The sequence below is a fragment of the Rattus norvegicus genome, chromosome 8, assembly GCF_021556685.1.
Source record: "Rattus norvegicus strain SHRSP/BbbUtx chromosome 8, alternate assembly SHRSP_T2T, whole genome shotgun sequence".
Taxonomy (NCBI): Eukaryota; Metazoa; Chordata; class Mammalia; order Rodentia; family Muridae; genus Rattus; species Rattus norvegicus.
In genome coordinates this window covers 108,969,205-108,984,801 of record NC_141541.1, presented here as the reverse complement: position 1 = coordinate 108,984,801, position 15,597 = coordinate 108,969,205, and the positions used below count along the sequence as shown (strand labels likewise).

The following is a 15,597-nucleotide window of genomic DNA, read 5'->3' as shown; positions in this document are numbered from 1 at the left end:
AAAGTGTATCTCAGTATTTCTCAAAAAGAAAGGCAAGAGGTAGGAAAGATCAAGACTACCATCTATTTCCAAAGCAAAGATGTACTAGACGTACTGGGAATGATTTATCTCTCTCAACTCTTCAGGAATAAATTGAATCCACACATGAAGCAGTACACAGGACACATAATTAAGGCTCTTTTAAAACTGAAGACAACACTGAAAAGTAAAATTGTGAAGAACCAAACATAAAAAGATAAATGATCTCTAGAATGGAGTAAGTTAATATACAAAATCAAAAAAAATTGAGAACCAGGTCCAGATCTTGTTTGTGACTATTTGAACCAAATCAAGTGAATGATGAGAGGTGTTTAAATAAACTTAGCATTTTATCTCCCACACTGTCCCTGGAGAGTGCCCTGACCTAGATCTGCTACTGTGCAAATAGATTTGTCAATGTACTAGGGGTATAATAATTCTGACATTGCGGGGCTGGGGATTTGGCTCAGTGGTAGAGCGCTTGCCTAGGAAGCGCAAGGCCCTGGGTTCGGTCCCCAGCTCCGAAAAAAAGAACCCAAAAAAAAAAAAAAAAAAAAAAAAAAAAAATTCTGACATTGCTTTGAAACCATTCCAGGTTTACCAATCAATCTCCAGATTACAATCTGCTTTTGATATAGATAGGTCCCCCTACCAAACCACAACAAAGGCACTTAACTGGTCAGTCCAAACCAGTCATTTTACTTTCTCAGTGAAAATCAGTAAACTGACACCCTATTATACACTCCTGACTCTAGTCACCTAGGCCTTACATATCTAGGTATATATCATAATTTCTATGCTTACCAATTCTGAGAAACAGTTTTGGCAAACAGTTTATCCATGTTCTTCATATTAAGAACTGAGACTTCCCTAGAGACACTTTCTGCCTCACTGCACACCTCTAAAAACATCCTGTTTTACTAACTGAATAAATGCTGAGAAATCTGTACACACAAACAGATGTATTCCCAGAAGAAAAGAGACTATATTAATGTTTACAGAACATTGTTTCATTAGCTAGTCATCTACTAGCCAATGTCCTTGAATGAAGAGGACATACATACTTATTCCCAATCATTCCCAATACAAGTGAGGCAGTGAGGTCAAAGTGATTTACAATAGAACATACTGCTAATCAAAATACTAATCTAGATCACAACCCAGGTCACTAGAATAAAAATCCATTCATTTTTATCTTAAGCAGAACAAATATGTATGATAGATTAAATGATTAAGATGAAGTTTAGATTTCCACCCCTGGGTAAGTCAGTATTCTCTTCACTCATGTAAGCAATCTCTTTAAAAAAAAAAAAAAGGAAAAAAAAAACCTCTAATAAATAAACCACATGGCCAGGAGGTAGCACATGTCTTTGATCCCAGAATCTGGAGTTTGTGGCATCCTGTTCTATAGAGAGAAACAGAGTTCCAGGACAGCCAAGATTACACAAAGAAACCCTGTCTAGAAAGAGACAGACAGACAGATAGACAGACAGACAGACAGAGAGAGGGAGGAAAGAAAGAGAGAGGAAAGAAAGAGAGAGGGGGGAAGGAGGGGAGAGGGGGCGGGCAAGACCAAACATACATACATAATAAGTCATATAACAAAAAGGAACCAGCATAGACTGCAATAGACAAAAATGCTCAAAAATTTGAGAAAGAGTATCTATTAAAAAAATACTTGAAAGAAGCCCCAAGAAAACCAAATTTAGAATTAAACTGCCTAACATGCATGAGTTTTTGAAATGCAGTAAGTAATTTACGGGATTATGAAAAAAGAAATGCTGAGAAATATGCACACACAAACAGATGTATTCCCAGAAGAAAAGAGACTATATTAATGTTTACAAAAGTAGAAGCACTGATATTTTGTTAGAGATACATACAAAAGGGCATCCTATTAGATGGTAAAGCAGTACAATGGCAGAAAAAATTACAACATAAACAGATGACAGATGTAAAAGAACTGAGTGGCAAACATGACAAACTGTAGACTACAAAACTTTATTTTCTTTCTTACCTATTAAAAGCAACTCACATTCAGTAAAGTAAGATCAGAACAGGACTGGGAAGATGGCTCAGCGGCTGAAAGCATCTGCCATGTAAGCGTGAGAGTTCAAATTCATGAACCATGTTAAAAACGTCACATAGTAGCGCACACACGCACACGCGCGCGCACACACACACACACACACACACACACACACGCACACACAAAATCCCTTGCACTCCAAGTTAAATTGGAAGCAGAGAGACAAGACACTTCCACTGCTCCACAGCTCATGGGCCATCAACCTGAAGTAAATGGTACAATAGCAAACAAGAAAAGAATCCCTGACTCAAGCAAAATGAAAGGTTAAGAACCTGAGGTAGCCCTGACCCCAACACAAGCACCTTACTGAGTGCACACCCTCACACACAAACAAAAGTCAAGATATAAAAGCATTCATTTCTCCCTGCCCACCCTGCTTCCTAGCTCCCATTAAGGTAAAAGACTATTACCTCATACCTATTCCACCAGAACAGACTAATCTCTAAAATCATGAGCTGAGCTAAACCTTTCTTCCCTTTCATTGTTTTTGCTGTATTCTGTCAATATCTCTCTATTAACACACCTATCTCCATAACTCTTACAATATCAGAACAGTTTTTTACTGTTGGCTCTTGTCATAATCACAACTGTCCATGGCATGGCCTCTATCACCAGATTACGTAACGACCCACCTACCCTTTCTCTTTTCACATTCCATCTCCTTGTCTACTCCTATTCACACAGAGGCAAAACAAGGATTCCCAACCTTGGCTCTATAGCTATTTGGACAATCAATTGTTACAGGAAACTATTCCAGCTACTAAAATTCTTCAGTAACAGCCCTGATCACTACTCTCTGATATCAGTAACACACACCATCTCATCAAGTTTTATCCACCAATATTATCTGCAGACATTGCTAGTTGTGCTCTAGAAAGCAAAATCAAGAAAATGAGCTAGAAATTTTATTTTTCTTATTTTGTTTGGATATGTTAGTTATTATTGTCTGTGTTAGTGCAAGGGATCAAACCTAGGGTTCCAGACATGCTAAGCAAATATTGCGTAGCCTAAGACTTTAGAAATATTTTTAAATAATCCTCCGCTTAAAACTCCTTCACAGCTTTTTTACTTACAACAAATTTGAAAGTCCTAACTATTTCACAAACACCTTACACAACCTAAATTCTACCACTCCAACCTCATGTGACGCCATTACATTCTTTCTGTGTGTTCTCCCCACCATAACTACAGGTTTCTCCTAATTCCTGGCATACCACAATTGTTTTTGCTACAGATTTTGGTCTTTGTTCTTCCCTGTGCCTCTAGTTTCTTGCTTAGGTTCTGTGACTGTCTCCACTTAATTTCTCATTCTCATCAGTGACTTTCTTTATTATCATCACAATACCCCATTTGTTATTGCCCAGGAGGAATCACAGTATGTGATTTGTCAGCCTGATTTCCCAGTATGTAGCTTAGGTTAAATGAACAAATCTCTAATGTGGAGAACTTTAAGTGACAGCTGAGTTTGCCTCAGTGATAATCTCAGCTTCACAACCATCTCATTCCTACCTAGGTTTATCATTTCCCTCTTGAAACAAAAGGGAAAAAAGAAAAAGGAAGAGTTTAATGAAGCCCCCATCTGTAAATTAATTTTCTGAAAGGTGATATACAAACTAAGTAACATATAATCAATTTAAATCACTTGACACTATAGTCTAGAAATAATGGTTATGTGTTTAAAGGCCGAAGCAGAATGCCTATAATAGATTTTTGGAAAGGATGTTCTTGTTCTTAAAAAATCTTCTATCAACACTCAGCCTGAATAGAATAGTTCCAAAAGTAGAACTTTGGGGTTGGGGATGGCTCAGTGGGCACACACTTTCCACAAGGGCTGGAAGGTCACAACCCCAGGAGCCATGTACGTATCAGGCAGGTGTGGTAGCGATTTGTAATCACAACATTCAGGAGGCAGGAATAATGGAGTCAAGGCTAGCTAACTAGACTAGCTGAAATTAGACTAACTAGTCTAACTAGTCAAGGCTAGCTAACTAGACTAGCTGAAATTAGAAGCTCCAGGTTCAGAAAGAGACCCTGCCTCCAGAAATAAAGTGGAGGCCAATTCACACACTCTTGTCTCTATCAGGCCTACAAACATACATGCACAAACCTACACATGTGCACACACACATACAAATACACGAATACCACTACTCAGACATATAAACACAGATGTGCTGTTAAGTATATAATCTTAGAGTTTTTACACTATGGGTAGTAAGTACCATCCTTGACAGCACATTCACAAAGTCAGGGCTTTGGTTCAAATGCATAATGAGATGATGCAATCTTCCTCCCTTGTATTTTACAAAGTGCTCTAATAAAAAGTGCTTAATTCTAAAAACCTTAATAAGTATCAGAGAACTTAGGTTTTGTTTTGCCTAACAGCTAAATAAAGCCAGTAGAGAAAGCAAATTTTACAACCATATCTAATATGGGAAAAAATAGGCTGTTTTTTTTTGGGGGGGGGGGGGTTCCTACATAGTCTAGAGCAAGCTATCCATTCAATATTTTGTGACTGATACCATGATCATGAGACATTAAATATAATTATGAGTACATTATAAAAACAAGCTTGTGCTGGTGAATATGCTTCTTGGCATGATGAACATTAGGCTGGGAATGAACCCATGGTCTTGCACTTTACTATGTCAGTTCACAACCACCATTAACTCCAGCTCTAGAGGTGTTAACATCTCTGGCCTCCTAAAGGCACCTGCACTCACCTGTGCATAGAGCAAACATGTGCACCCACTCAAGTGCACATTATAATGCATTATCTTATACATACACACACTGAAAATAAACCTGTTTAAGTGGAAAAATTGTGTTTCTTCTATGCATTTCAGTGAAATGTACAGAACAATGTCACAATTAAGCCTTTGAAAACTAAAGACATCCAAAAAGCTGTTACCTAATTTAGAATTTATTTTATGATTATTTCAAAGGGATTTAATAAGAATGTCATCTTGTCAAAAAAACTAATTAAAAATAAACTGCTGCCCAAAGAAGAAATGATTCCAAGACATATAGCTAGCCAAAGGTACAGACATAGTTAAAAATCAGATCCCAAGCTAGGATGAAACTCAGTAATGAGCACTCATGCAGAAAGGCCTTGTCTTCAATGCCCAGATTTTTTAAAAATTAAGTTTTTATTTTTTTCTTCTTGATTAGATTTCAGGTTGTGGTGTTTTGAATATGCATGGCCTGGGGAATAGCACTATTAGGACATGTGCCCTTGTTGGAGTAGGTATAGTCTTGTTGGAGGAAGTGTATCACTGCGGGAGTGGGCTTTGAGACCCTCCTCCTAGCCGTGTGGAAGACAATCTTCCGTTTGTCTTCAAACAAGCTGTAGAACTCTCAGCTCCTCCTGCACCAGGCCTGCCTGGATGCTGCCCTACTCCCACCTTGATGATACTGGACTGAACTTCTGAACCTGTAAGCCAGTCCCAATTAAATGCTGTCCTTTATAAGACTTGCCTTGGTCATGATATCTGTTCACAGCAGTTAAACCCTAACTAAGACAGGGGTCCTACACTATTTTATACCTTACTGTCTATATATTTATGAAATACAGTATTTTTACTTTTATAAAAATATTTTAAATATTAGTAACTTAAACTGAAAACTAGATAACCACAACTTTGTTTTTTGTATCCATTGTTACAGAAGGAAAAAAAAAAATCAGTCAGCTATCATATTTGATCTACAAACTAAGTCTTAAAGGAGATTTATAAAATGTGTTTTACTCTTGGTAAAGAGTCACTCCTAGGGGTTGGGGATTTAGCTCAGTGGTAGAGCGCTTGCCCAACAAGCGCAAGGCCCTGGGTTCGGTCCCCAGCTCCGAAAAAAAGAAAACAGAAGTCACTCCTACTCTTTTTCCTTACAGATTTCTACATACAAAGCCTAATATTTATAAATAATCTTGAAGAAAGTCATCAAATGTATTAAATGTAAAAAACCATTATAATGTGGCTAGGTATGGTAGTGCACATCTGTGATCCCAGCACCTGGTAAACTGAGGTACAAATTCAAGACCGGCTTGGTCTACATATGGCAACCTGGACCAGCCCACATTACATGAATAGACAGTCTCAAAACCTGGGCATCAGGGAGCTCTACAATGTCTTTCCTTGATGCTGTACCTCTCTAAAGAAAAAGGACTCCCATTTCTAAGCTGTGCTTAATGATAAGCAGGAAACAGTGGTTATTGCCTTTTATCTTTCCACTCACCGTCTGATCATCCTCATTAGTTTTACTGATGCCTATCTCCACATGAGCTAAAATTATTTGATTTTCAGAAAACTGTCCTTATCATTTAGAGTATCATTTTATTCACTTTTTAAGTTTAAGATTGATGTTCTTTGGATCTGCATACAATACAATATAATCTAATGGTTAAACATTAAGAGTATAGAATACTCGTTTTTATTTCACAGAACATTTTGCAGTTCCTATTTTCATGAAAAATCTAAATTAATGAACTTGTCCAAGTTTATATAGAAGAAGAGGATAAAGTTTAACTCTAACACAGTGGTTTTAGGACCAGGAACTCAATGATGGCGGTCTAGGCCACATCATATGACAATGCTTCCTTCAACTATGACCATGAGGGGTGTTTTAGTTTGTGGTCAGTGTTATCCTGTCCACCCCCACTCTCATTTGCCAAGAAAAGGTATCACTATAGATGTACCCAGGCTGGCTTCAAACTCTTGATCCTTCTGCCTCAGCCTTCTAAATACTGAGATTACAGATTTCACATCATGCCTAGTTCATGGTGTGTTTTAATTTAAATAAACAGTTCATGAGAAATATTTGCTTCTCTAATTTGGATTACTAGACTGAAACGAGGTTGAGTTTCCTTTCTTGTACTGTGAATCTTCCACTACTGTCATGTACAAACCGGGGGTTCAGAAATCAGCAAATGTTGATTTCTCTAGTTACTGCTATAATGCATCCACTCTCCATCGCTAACGGGGAAGTCTCTAGGCTTATACCAGCAGCTAACTCTGTAGTCTATAAGCAGAGTAAACATCAACCACTTCACTCTTTTTAGCAGATATTAGCAAATAATCTTTTTTTTTTTTGAGATAAGGTCTCTTGTAGCTCAAGCTAACCTTGAACTTCTGACCCTTCCTGGTTCTAGGTTCTAGGAACATAACTACCACACTCCACTTACATTCCACTGAGGAACAATCTCAGGGCTTCTTGCAAGTTAAATAGGTACTCTACAAACTAAAAACTTCCACTTTCACAAAATAAAAAAAAAAAAAGGGCCAGGCTTGATGGCACATACCTTTAGTCCCAGCCCTGGGGAGGCAGAAGCAGGAAGATTTTTTTTGAGTTTGAGGCCAGCCTGATCTACAAAGGAAGCTTCAAGACAACCAGGGCTCTGTTAAACAGAGAAGCTCTAGGGTTGGGGATTTAGCTTAGTGGTAGAGCGCTTGCCTAGGAAGCGCAAGGCCCTGGGTTCGGTCCCCAGCTCCGAAAAAAAGAACCAAAAAAAAAAAAAAAAAAAAAAAAAAAAAAAAAACAGAGAAGCTCTGTCTGTCTAAACAAACCAAAAGGGAAAAAAATTTTTTTTTCACTTTCATAGTCAGGCAAAAAAAATTATTTAATTAAAAATAAAATAGGAGAAATAGCCAATAACATAATCATAGTCAAATATAATCTGATAAAATAAGATCTCTCTCCTCACAGGAAAAAAGAATCAGCAAAAAAAAGGTAAATTTTGAAAAATGTTATCAAAACCAGGTATAGTTGTGCATACTTGTAATCACAGCCCTTGGAAGATAGAGACAAGAGGATCAAGGAGTTCAAGGCAAGTCTTTACTAAAAAGAATAGAACAAAACAGTATTTTCATATTACCATTTGACCATTTCTATAAAATAAAGCATGCAATAGTCCTAAATGCATCTTTTTTTTTAGCTGTGAGAGATGAAGTTCTTAATAAAGTCAAAAACTTTAAGTTCACATATATCAAAATCCTTAGTCTCAAAGTGAAGTTAAGCTAGAAATCAGAAATAAAATATCTAAAGTAATCCCATATATAAAAAATTAGATATACTTTTAAGTAAGCCACAGGTAATCAAATTGAAAAGATATCAATTCAAATCATGAAACTATTTTGAACTGAATAATGATAAAATACTTATGGAAGATAGCATTATTTAGAGGAGTATCAATAGCTTAAATGTTTTTACTAAAAACAAGAAAATACAGGCTAGATAGGGTGGCTGGTTTCTACAACTGAAACACCCAGGAGGCTGACACAGGATTATCATGAGCTCAAGCCCAGTCTAGACTACAGAGAGAATATTAAAAAAAAAAAAAAAAAAAATGAAAAGAACAAATAAAGGAGAAATCTCTAAAATCTAAGACCTAAAACTTTACAAAGAAGGTGGAGGATCTTAAAGAACAGACATCAACTGTCCTGGCTTGGGTTCTATATTGCTATGATCATACAATGACTGAAAGTATTTAAAGGAGGAAAGGGTTTATTTTAGCTTATAGATTTTAGTCCATTACTGAGGAAAGCGAAGGCAGAGGAAACTCAAAATAGAAGTCTGAAGCAGAAACCCAACAAAACAGTTATGCTCACTGGCTTGCTCCCATGGCTTGCTCAGCTTGCTTTCTTATACAACACAGGACCACCTGCCCAGGGATGGCTCCACCCAATGGTTTGAGTACTCCCCTATCAATCACTAATTCATAAAATACCGCACAAACATCCAACATGGCCATTTGATAGAGGCAATTCTTCAACTGAGGTTCCCTCTTCCCAGGTGACAAAGTCTGTGACAAGCTGACAAAAAAACTATGCAGCACACAAATGCAATAGAAAAGACAAAAAAAATCGTAAAGTTGCTTTAGAAAGATAAACTGAACCACTAGACTGGTCAAGATTAAAAGAACACACTAATGATATAAAAGCACATTGATGTTTTAAGAAACTATTTTAATTTGTCTCCCAAGTATCTTTCCATAACAAAGTATAACCCAGTACTCAGAAGGCTGTGACAGGAAGATTCCAAGTGTGAGACCAGTCTGAGATATACAGACTGTATACAGGCCAGCCTGTGCTACAGAATAAGACTCTGTCTTAAATAAATTACTTTACATAGAGAAAATCCCAGGTCCAGGATGTGTTATTCAGAAATAAAATATATTTTATATATTAATGTATCATGTTAATATATATGATACAATCCCCCTCAGTAAAAAGGAGTAATTCCTAATTTTTTGAGGCCATCATCCTAATTTTAAAAAAAAAAAAAATCCTATCACAAAGGTTTTATAAAAGGCCTACAAAGAAAGACGAAAAAGATGCTAGAATATCTAACCAAGTATTAGGGAAAGGAAATAACTTTTGACCAAGTTGGCTTTTTAACTTTTGAAAAGCACATGTATTTATCTGTTGTACAGTGTCACTGAAGGAAACTTATTTTCTAAAGTTTGGCTACTGCAAATAAAAGTATTATAGACATTTTGTTCACTTATCTTCATAAACAAGAATTTCTCTTATGGGGGCTAGAGAGATAGCTCAGTGGTTAAAAGAACTAACTGCTTTTTCCAGAGGACCCAGGTTTGATTCCCAGCACTCACATGGGGTTACAAATCTGTGACTCCAGTTCCAGGGGATCCTATGCTCTCTTCTGGTAGGCACTGTACACTCATGGTGCACAGACTTCCTGCCACAAAAGTACAACACACATAAACCAAATCTAACTAAATAAAATAATAAAACATTTTAAAGCCAGGAATGGTGTCTGGTGTACACACCTTTGGTCCTAGCACCTGAGAGACAGAGCAGGTCTCAGAGTTTGAGGTCAGCCTGGTCTACATATTGAGTTCTAGGATAACCAGAACTACATAAGAGAAGGACTGGGTCTTGGAAAAAAAAACAAATCAAAACATCAAAAACCAAAAGATAATTTCCCTCATCTAAACTATAAAGGACTATTAACAATGAGGTTTAAAGCAGATGTACTTCCAAATTAATAATTAAGAAAAAAAACTTCATATAATAACTATTACCAATTTAAACTCTATCCAGAAGTAGTAAGACCATGGTGATACTTGCCTCCAACACTAGTACACAGGAGGTTGAAGCAAGAAGATAGTAAGTTATTAAGCCAGCTTCAGTTACAGAGTTTATAGCTAGCCTGAGTTACATAGTAAGGCCCCAGTTCAAGAAGATTTTTTTAAGAGATTTAATTATATGTAAATGTTCTGCCTGTATGTGTGGCAGTGTGTCACATGTGTACAGTACCCAACAGAAGACAGAAGAGAGTAGTACATCCCCTAAAACTGGAGTTACAAACAGTTGTGAGCTGCCATGTGGGTGCTCTGAACAGAATGTGGGTCCTCTGGGAAAGCAGCTAGTGCACTTAGCTACTGAGCCATCTCTCCAGCCCCCAATAAGAAATTTTTAATATGGTTTCTCCAACTATTTCATTGGCATAAGGCATTATCAGAATTTTTAATTTCTTCAATTTGATTGAAGTAGATTGGTTCCTTATAGTTCTACTTTGCACTTTCCTGATTACAATTCAACCCAAACAACTGTGAGTCATACCACATTGTTCTCAAAGGTTAAACATTACTTCACACTAAGCAGCTGCTATTTCCATTATATGTATTATGTGTATGTTTGTACTAAGTTAAAATGTAAAATTGTTTTAACTGTTAGCATCTAGAAAGTTAAAAAGGTATGTTTAATTATAGTAAAATGCCATAGTATAGCTGTCTAATGCACTGCCTCATCATTTCCACTATAGCACAAAACAAAAAAAAAAACTCGATAAAGCAGGCAGAACTTCCCCAACACTGAACTGAAAAAATAAATAAATAAAAGGCTGGACTTAGCAGTAGCTGTACATAGTCTGTGCATGTCTGTAATGTCAGCACTCAGAAACATTCAGATTGAAATATCTAAGTTAAATAACCAAGCTGAAGGCCAACCTGGAAAAACTCAACAAGACTTCATTTGAAAAGGAAAAAAATTTAAATATTAAAAAATAGGGAAGGGGTCTGTGAGATGGTGGCTCAGTAGGTAAAGATAAGCTAAATCCAATGCCCAGATCCCTGATGGAAAGAACTAAATCTCCAAAGTTGTGCTCACACTTTCATATGCATAATGTAGACACACACACACACCACACACACACACATAAACACGCACACACACGCACACACTAAATAAAACTTACATTTCTAAAATACACAACAAAATCTACCAGGGAGGTGGAACTTGAGATGTCCTTCAAATACTGACTGGTGAAGAGAGCCTTTGAAGAGTGCATGTAGATCCACGATGGTCCAGCAGGTAAAGGAACTTGCCACCAACTCTCACAATCTGGAAGCCCCAGGAAGTCCAATCATGTACCTGCCATCTGACTTCTGCACACACACCATAGCACACCACCGAATGTACACAAGCTCATGCACAACACTGGAGGGAGGGGTGGAGGGAGGGTAACTTCCTCAAGAAAAACCTGAGTGAAGCATTTAGGGGGTGCAGCACAGCTCACCTTGGATCCTGCACTGTAACTACCAAATGACAGGAACCTCAACTCTGCCTTCTCTAGACATAAAACCCTACCTGCTACATTAAGAACCATCTCATTCTATGGCTTATACGAGAGCATTTTTTATACGTTTCATAATGAAACCCTATGCCCCCCCCCAAGGATTGAGAGGTGGGCAGGGGGTACAAGACTCAGCAGATGGCACTTGCTGACAATCTTGAAAATCTTAAATTTAATCACAGATCACACATGTTGGAGAAAATCAAATCCTTTAAGTTATCTACTGGTCTTCATATGAGCAGCATGTTCACAAGCAGAAAAAAAAAATTGTAAGGAAAATAAAATTTAAAGATGGCAGTGGGGCACGGCTGTAATCCCAACATTTGATTGACAGAGGTAGGAGAATCAGGAGTTCAAGGCCAGCCTGAGATACTCATTCTGTCTTATTTGAAAATAAAAACAGGGACAGAGAATGTGGCCATTCTAACATATACCAGACCCTGGGTTCATACCTAGTAGTGCAAACACTGAAAAAATTAGAGGAAGGGAGAGGAAGGGAGAAGAGAAAGGGTGGGGAAGTGGTGACTGTTTTAGCTTTGTCTTTTCCTTATGTTCAGATTCTAAAAGGGTCACTGAAGATGCTTCTCTCCCCATTAGAAATAAATAAATGATACTCACACTACCTTTTCCTTGAAAGTGGGAGAGATTCTGTAAATATACCAAGATAACTTTCCTATGATTATACTAGAGAGGGAAAAGGGTAATTTTTGTATGTGTAATTAATGTCCCTATAGTTAACTGAATTTAAATAAAAGGTTATCTGGGGGGCTGACCTAATCAGGTTAACTTCTGAAAGCAGTCTTCAAATCTATAGTAATTAGGGACAGAAATCAGAGACACTGATTACTACAGTAGCCATTTTGTGAACTGCTGCCTATTAAGACTATATGTCAAAAATAAATAAAATAATAATAATTACAGGCTTTGGCCAAAAGCTAACAAAGATGCATTAGATCTCCTATAGTACTAAGATAATTAAGATATATCCACCTATAATCAGGCAAGTAAAGCAGAGATTGTAACTATAAATTTTTAAAAGTTATAACTAAAAGGGTTTTCAATGTGTAAAAGAACCACTGGCTTTCCTCAACTTTAGAAAGGAGGACGGTAAAAAGTAAACAAGATCACAAACCTAGGGGACGCCTCAAGAAACTTCAGTGCTCACCCCTTGCAGCACAGCTTGAGTTTTAAAAAAAACAAAAAAAAAAAAACAAAAAAAAAAAACCTTTCAAAGCCAAAAGTGGCTGTAATCCCAGCATTTCAAAGTATAAAACAGAAGAATTGCTATAAATTCAAGGCCATCCTGAACTACATCCAAAGTCCTTTCTGGAAAAAAAAAAATCAAAAAACAAAAGAGCCATTCAGTAATTGGCTGTCCTGGCACCTATAATCTAGGCACTCCATAGGCTGAAGAAAAGAACTGCCCTAAATTAAAGGCCACCTTAGACTGTATAGTGATCTCAAGACCAGCCTGGGCTACACAATGAGATCCTGTTGGTTGTGGAAGGAGTAACCACACAGTAATTGTATTAATCTCTTCAAAAGATGACCATACCTGACCTCTATTTGTTTTGTTTTTTTAAAGACAGTATCTCATAAAATGTCCATGCTAACTTCAACTTGTGATTCCCCCTGCCTCTGGCTCCTGAGTAACCAGAATTACAGGCATAGACCAACATGAAGCACTCCAAAGTATAGTTTTAAAATGCAAAGAAAAAAAAAACACCTGTGGGGTTTCTCTGAGTTTATTTGGGTAAAAAAATTGTTACATACCCCATAATTAAAAACAATTTAATATCATTTCTTGTTCTTTCAGTATTTCTTGATCAAACTTTTAGCCTCGATTTATATACATTATAAGACCATCCATCACCCATCATACACGAACCGTTTTTATTCCCACTGTTTTGTACATTTCCATAAGAGAGCTTAGCCATCCGAATTTGCAATTTCTATAAAAAAAATACACTGTGAAACCTAAAGGTAAAGTTACAAATTCCATTTAAGTTACACATTGTACAACTTTATGCGGATTTTGGTACTTTCACAAACACTACTTTTGCTAGGTGTAAAATATAGCTGTCTAAGCACAACCAGGAGAGAATCACATACCCCTCGTCTTAACACCAACTTCAACAGCAAATAACTAGGTACCACAAAGTGCACTATTTGGGGTCTATAGGGCTCCAAAACCATCCCACAGCTTAACACTCCCAGGACACGACTGTCTACAATGTGGAAAGAATCAGTAACAATTCTAATGTAGGCAAAAGCGTGTGACGTGACAATCCGAAAACCAGAAAATGTTGTGGTCTCTACTGCACACAAACAGCACTCGGTTCGGACCCCTCCAAGTGAGGCTCAGGTCCAACTCCAAGCCCTCGGGTTTCCCAGCTCTTTATCCCGCCCCCCACCTTCGGGGAAGAGGAAAAACAACTTTTATTGGCCTCATCTCCCGGGGGATTGGGAAACTAGCGGGGCAGTGCTCCGGCCTGGACACGTTTCACCAGGAGGCCCCGTCCCGGGCTCGGACGACAGATAGCGGGAAAGCCAGGCTGCGACGCCCCGTCGGCCGGGGTCCTCAGCCCCCTGCCCCACCCCAGCCACCAGAGGCCTGGACCAGCAGTAGGACTGAGCGACCCCCAGGACCCTCGGCAGAAGCGAGCTCGTTGTCATGTGACGCTGCCGCCGCCGCCGCTAAAGCACCGCAGAAACGCAGGGCGGCGGAAGGCGTTCGCGCCAGCCCGCCTAGGCTGGCCCGGGCGCGGGCGAGTCCCGAGAGCCCGGGCGGGGGGGCGGAGGGCGGGCTTGGCGGCGGGCCCGAGCGCGCCACAAAGGCTTCCGCGCTACCGCCGTGGAGCCCGGGCGGGCGGGGGCACCGTTTTCGCGGCCCGCGGGAGGGGTGGAGGGAGCGGAGCGCCCGCCGCGCCCACAGCAGGTCCCGGGCGCTCGGCCGCCCGCAGCCGCCGCGCAGCGCACAGGCCCGCGCGGCCTCCCTCCCCCGCGCGGGGCCCGCGCCGGCCCGCCCGCTCGCCGCTCGCGCTCCCAGGCTCTCGCCCGGCCTCCATCTTGGATCGGCGCTTCCAGCCCCCGCGCCGCTGCCGCCGCATTCCCCCTTTCCCGCCCCCCGCCGCCGCCGCCGCCGCCCGCGCTCACCTCAGCTGCCCATCCGGGCGCTGTCGGCCGTCGACCTAGTTTCCCCCCAAAAGTCTCCGGTGTGTTATTCCCGATGTGGGGGGGTTGTTACGGGGTGGTCGCCGGGGGTTCGGGAGCGGGGGCCGCGCCTTCAACGGAGCTGCAATCCTAACCCGCCATCTGGTGGCATTTTCCACACGCCAATGGCGCCGCTGCAGACTTGGGTCCCGACCGCCCTCTGCTGGCCGCGGTGCTCACTGCCTCGCTGACAGGACCGGCCTGCCCGGAAAGGGGAGGGAGTTGAGGCGCGAGCAGGGGCCCTCGGACGGGGGCGCGCGCTATCGCTCGCCTCCGGGGGGCGCGCACGCGCAGCACTGGAGCGGGAAACGTGGCCTTTGCGTGGCGGCCCCGCCCCCGCACGAAGCTCCTGCTGCGCTCTGCCAATGGCGAGCCGCGGAGACGTCTGGACCAGGGCGCTGTGGACGGCTCGTGGGCCGCCCGAGGCGAGCGGAAGGACGGACTCTTCGGCGCCTGCGCGACCCGCTCGCTTGCTTGCCGCCCGCCATTTTTAGAGCTTCTCGGAGAGCCGGGAAGGAATCCGCCCCCAGCTCTTCCGCCGAGGCCCCTCCTCGGCGGGGGCCGCGCTCCGCTCCCGCCCCGAGGCTGCCAGTCGCCCACACCCGCCGTTATCCGGGCGAGGCAGGCCAAGGAGCCGCCGAGCCCTGCTTTCTCCCCGCTTAGCAGGAGTTTCCAACCTAGAATTGTAT

At 40.7% G+C, this 15,597-nt stretch overlaps 1 protein-coding gene across 6 annotated transcripts in view; it reads right to left on the bottom strand.

Annotated features, from left to right (window-relative positions):
• Stag1 (STAG1 cohesin complex component) overlaps positions 1-15,035 on the bottom strand; it is a 383,606-nt gene extending 368,571 nt beyond the window's left edge. For all 6 annotated transcript variants that reach the window (XM_087562318.1, XM_087562317.1, NM_001433817.1 and 3 more), the window contains exon 1: positions 14,852-15,035. The gene's annotated coding sequence lies outside the window, so the exon portion shown is untranslated. The remainder of the gene's footprint in view (positions 1-14,851) is intronic.
• Positions 15,036-15,597: the final 562 nt, after the last annotated feature.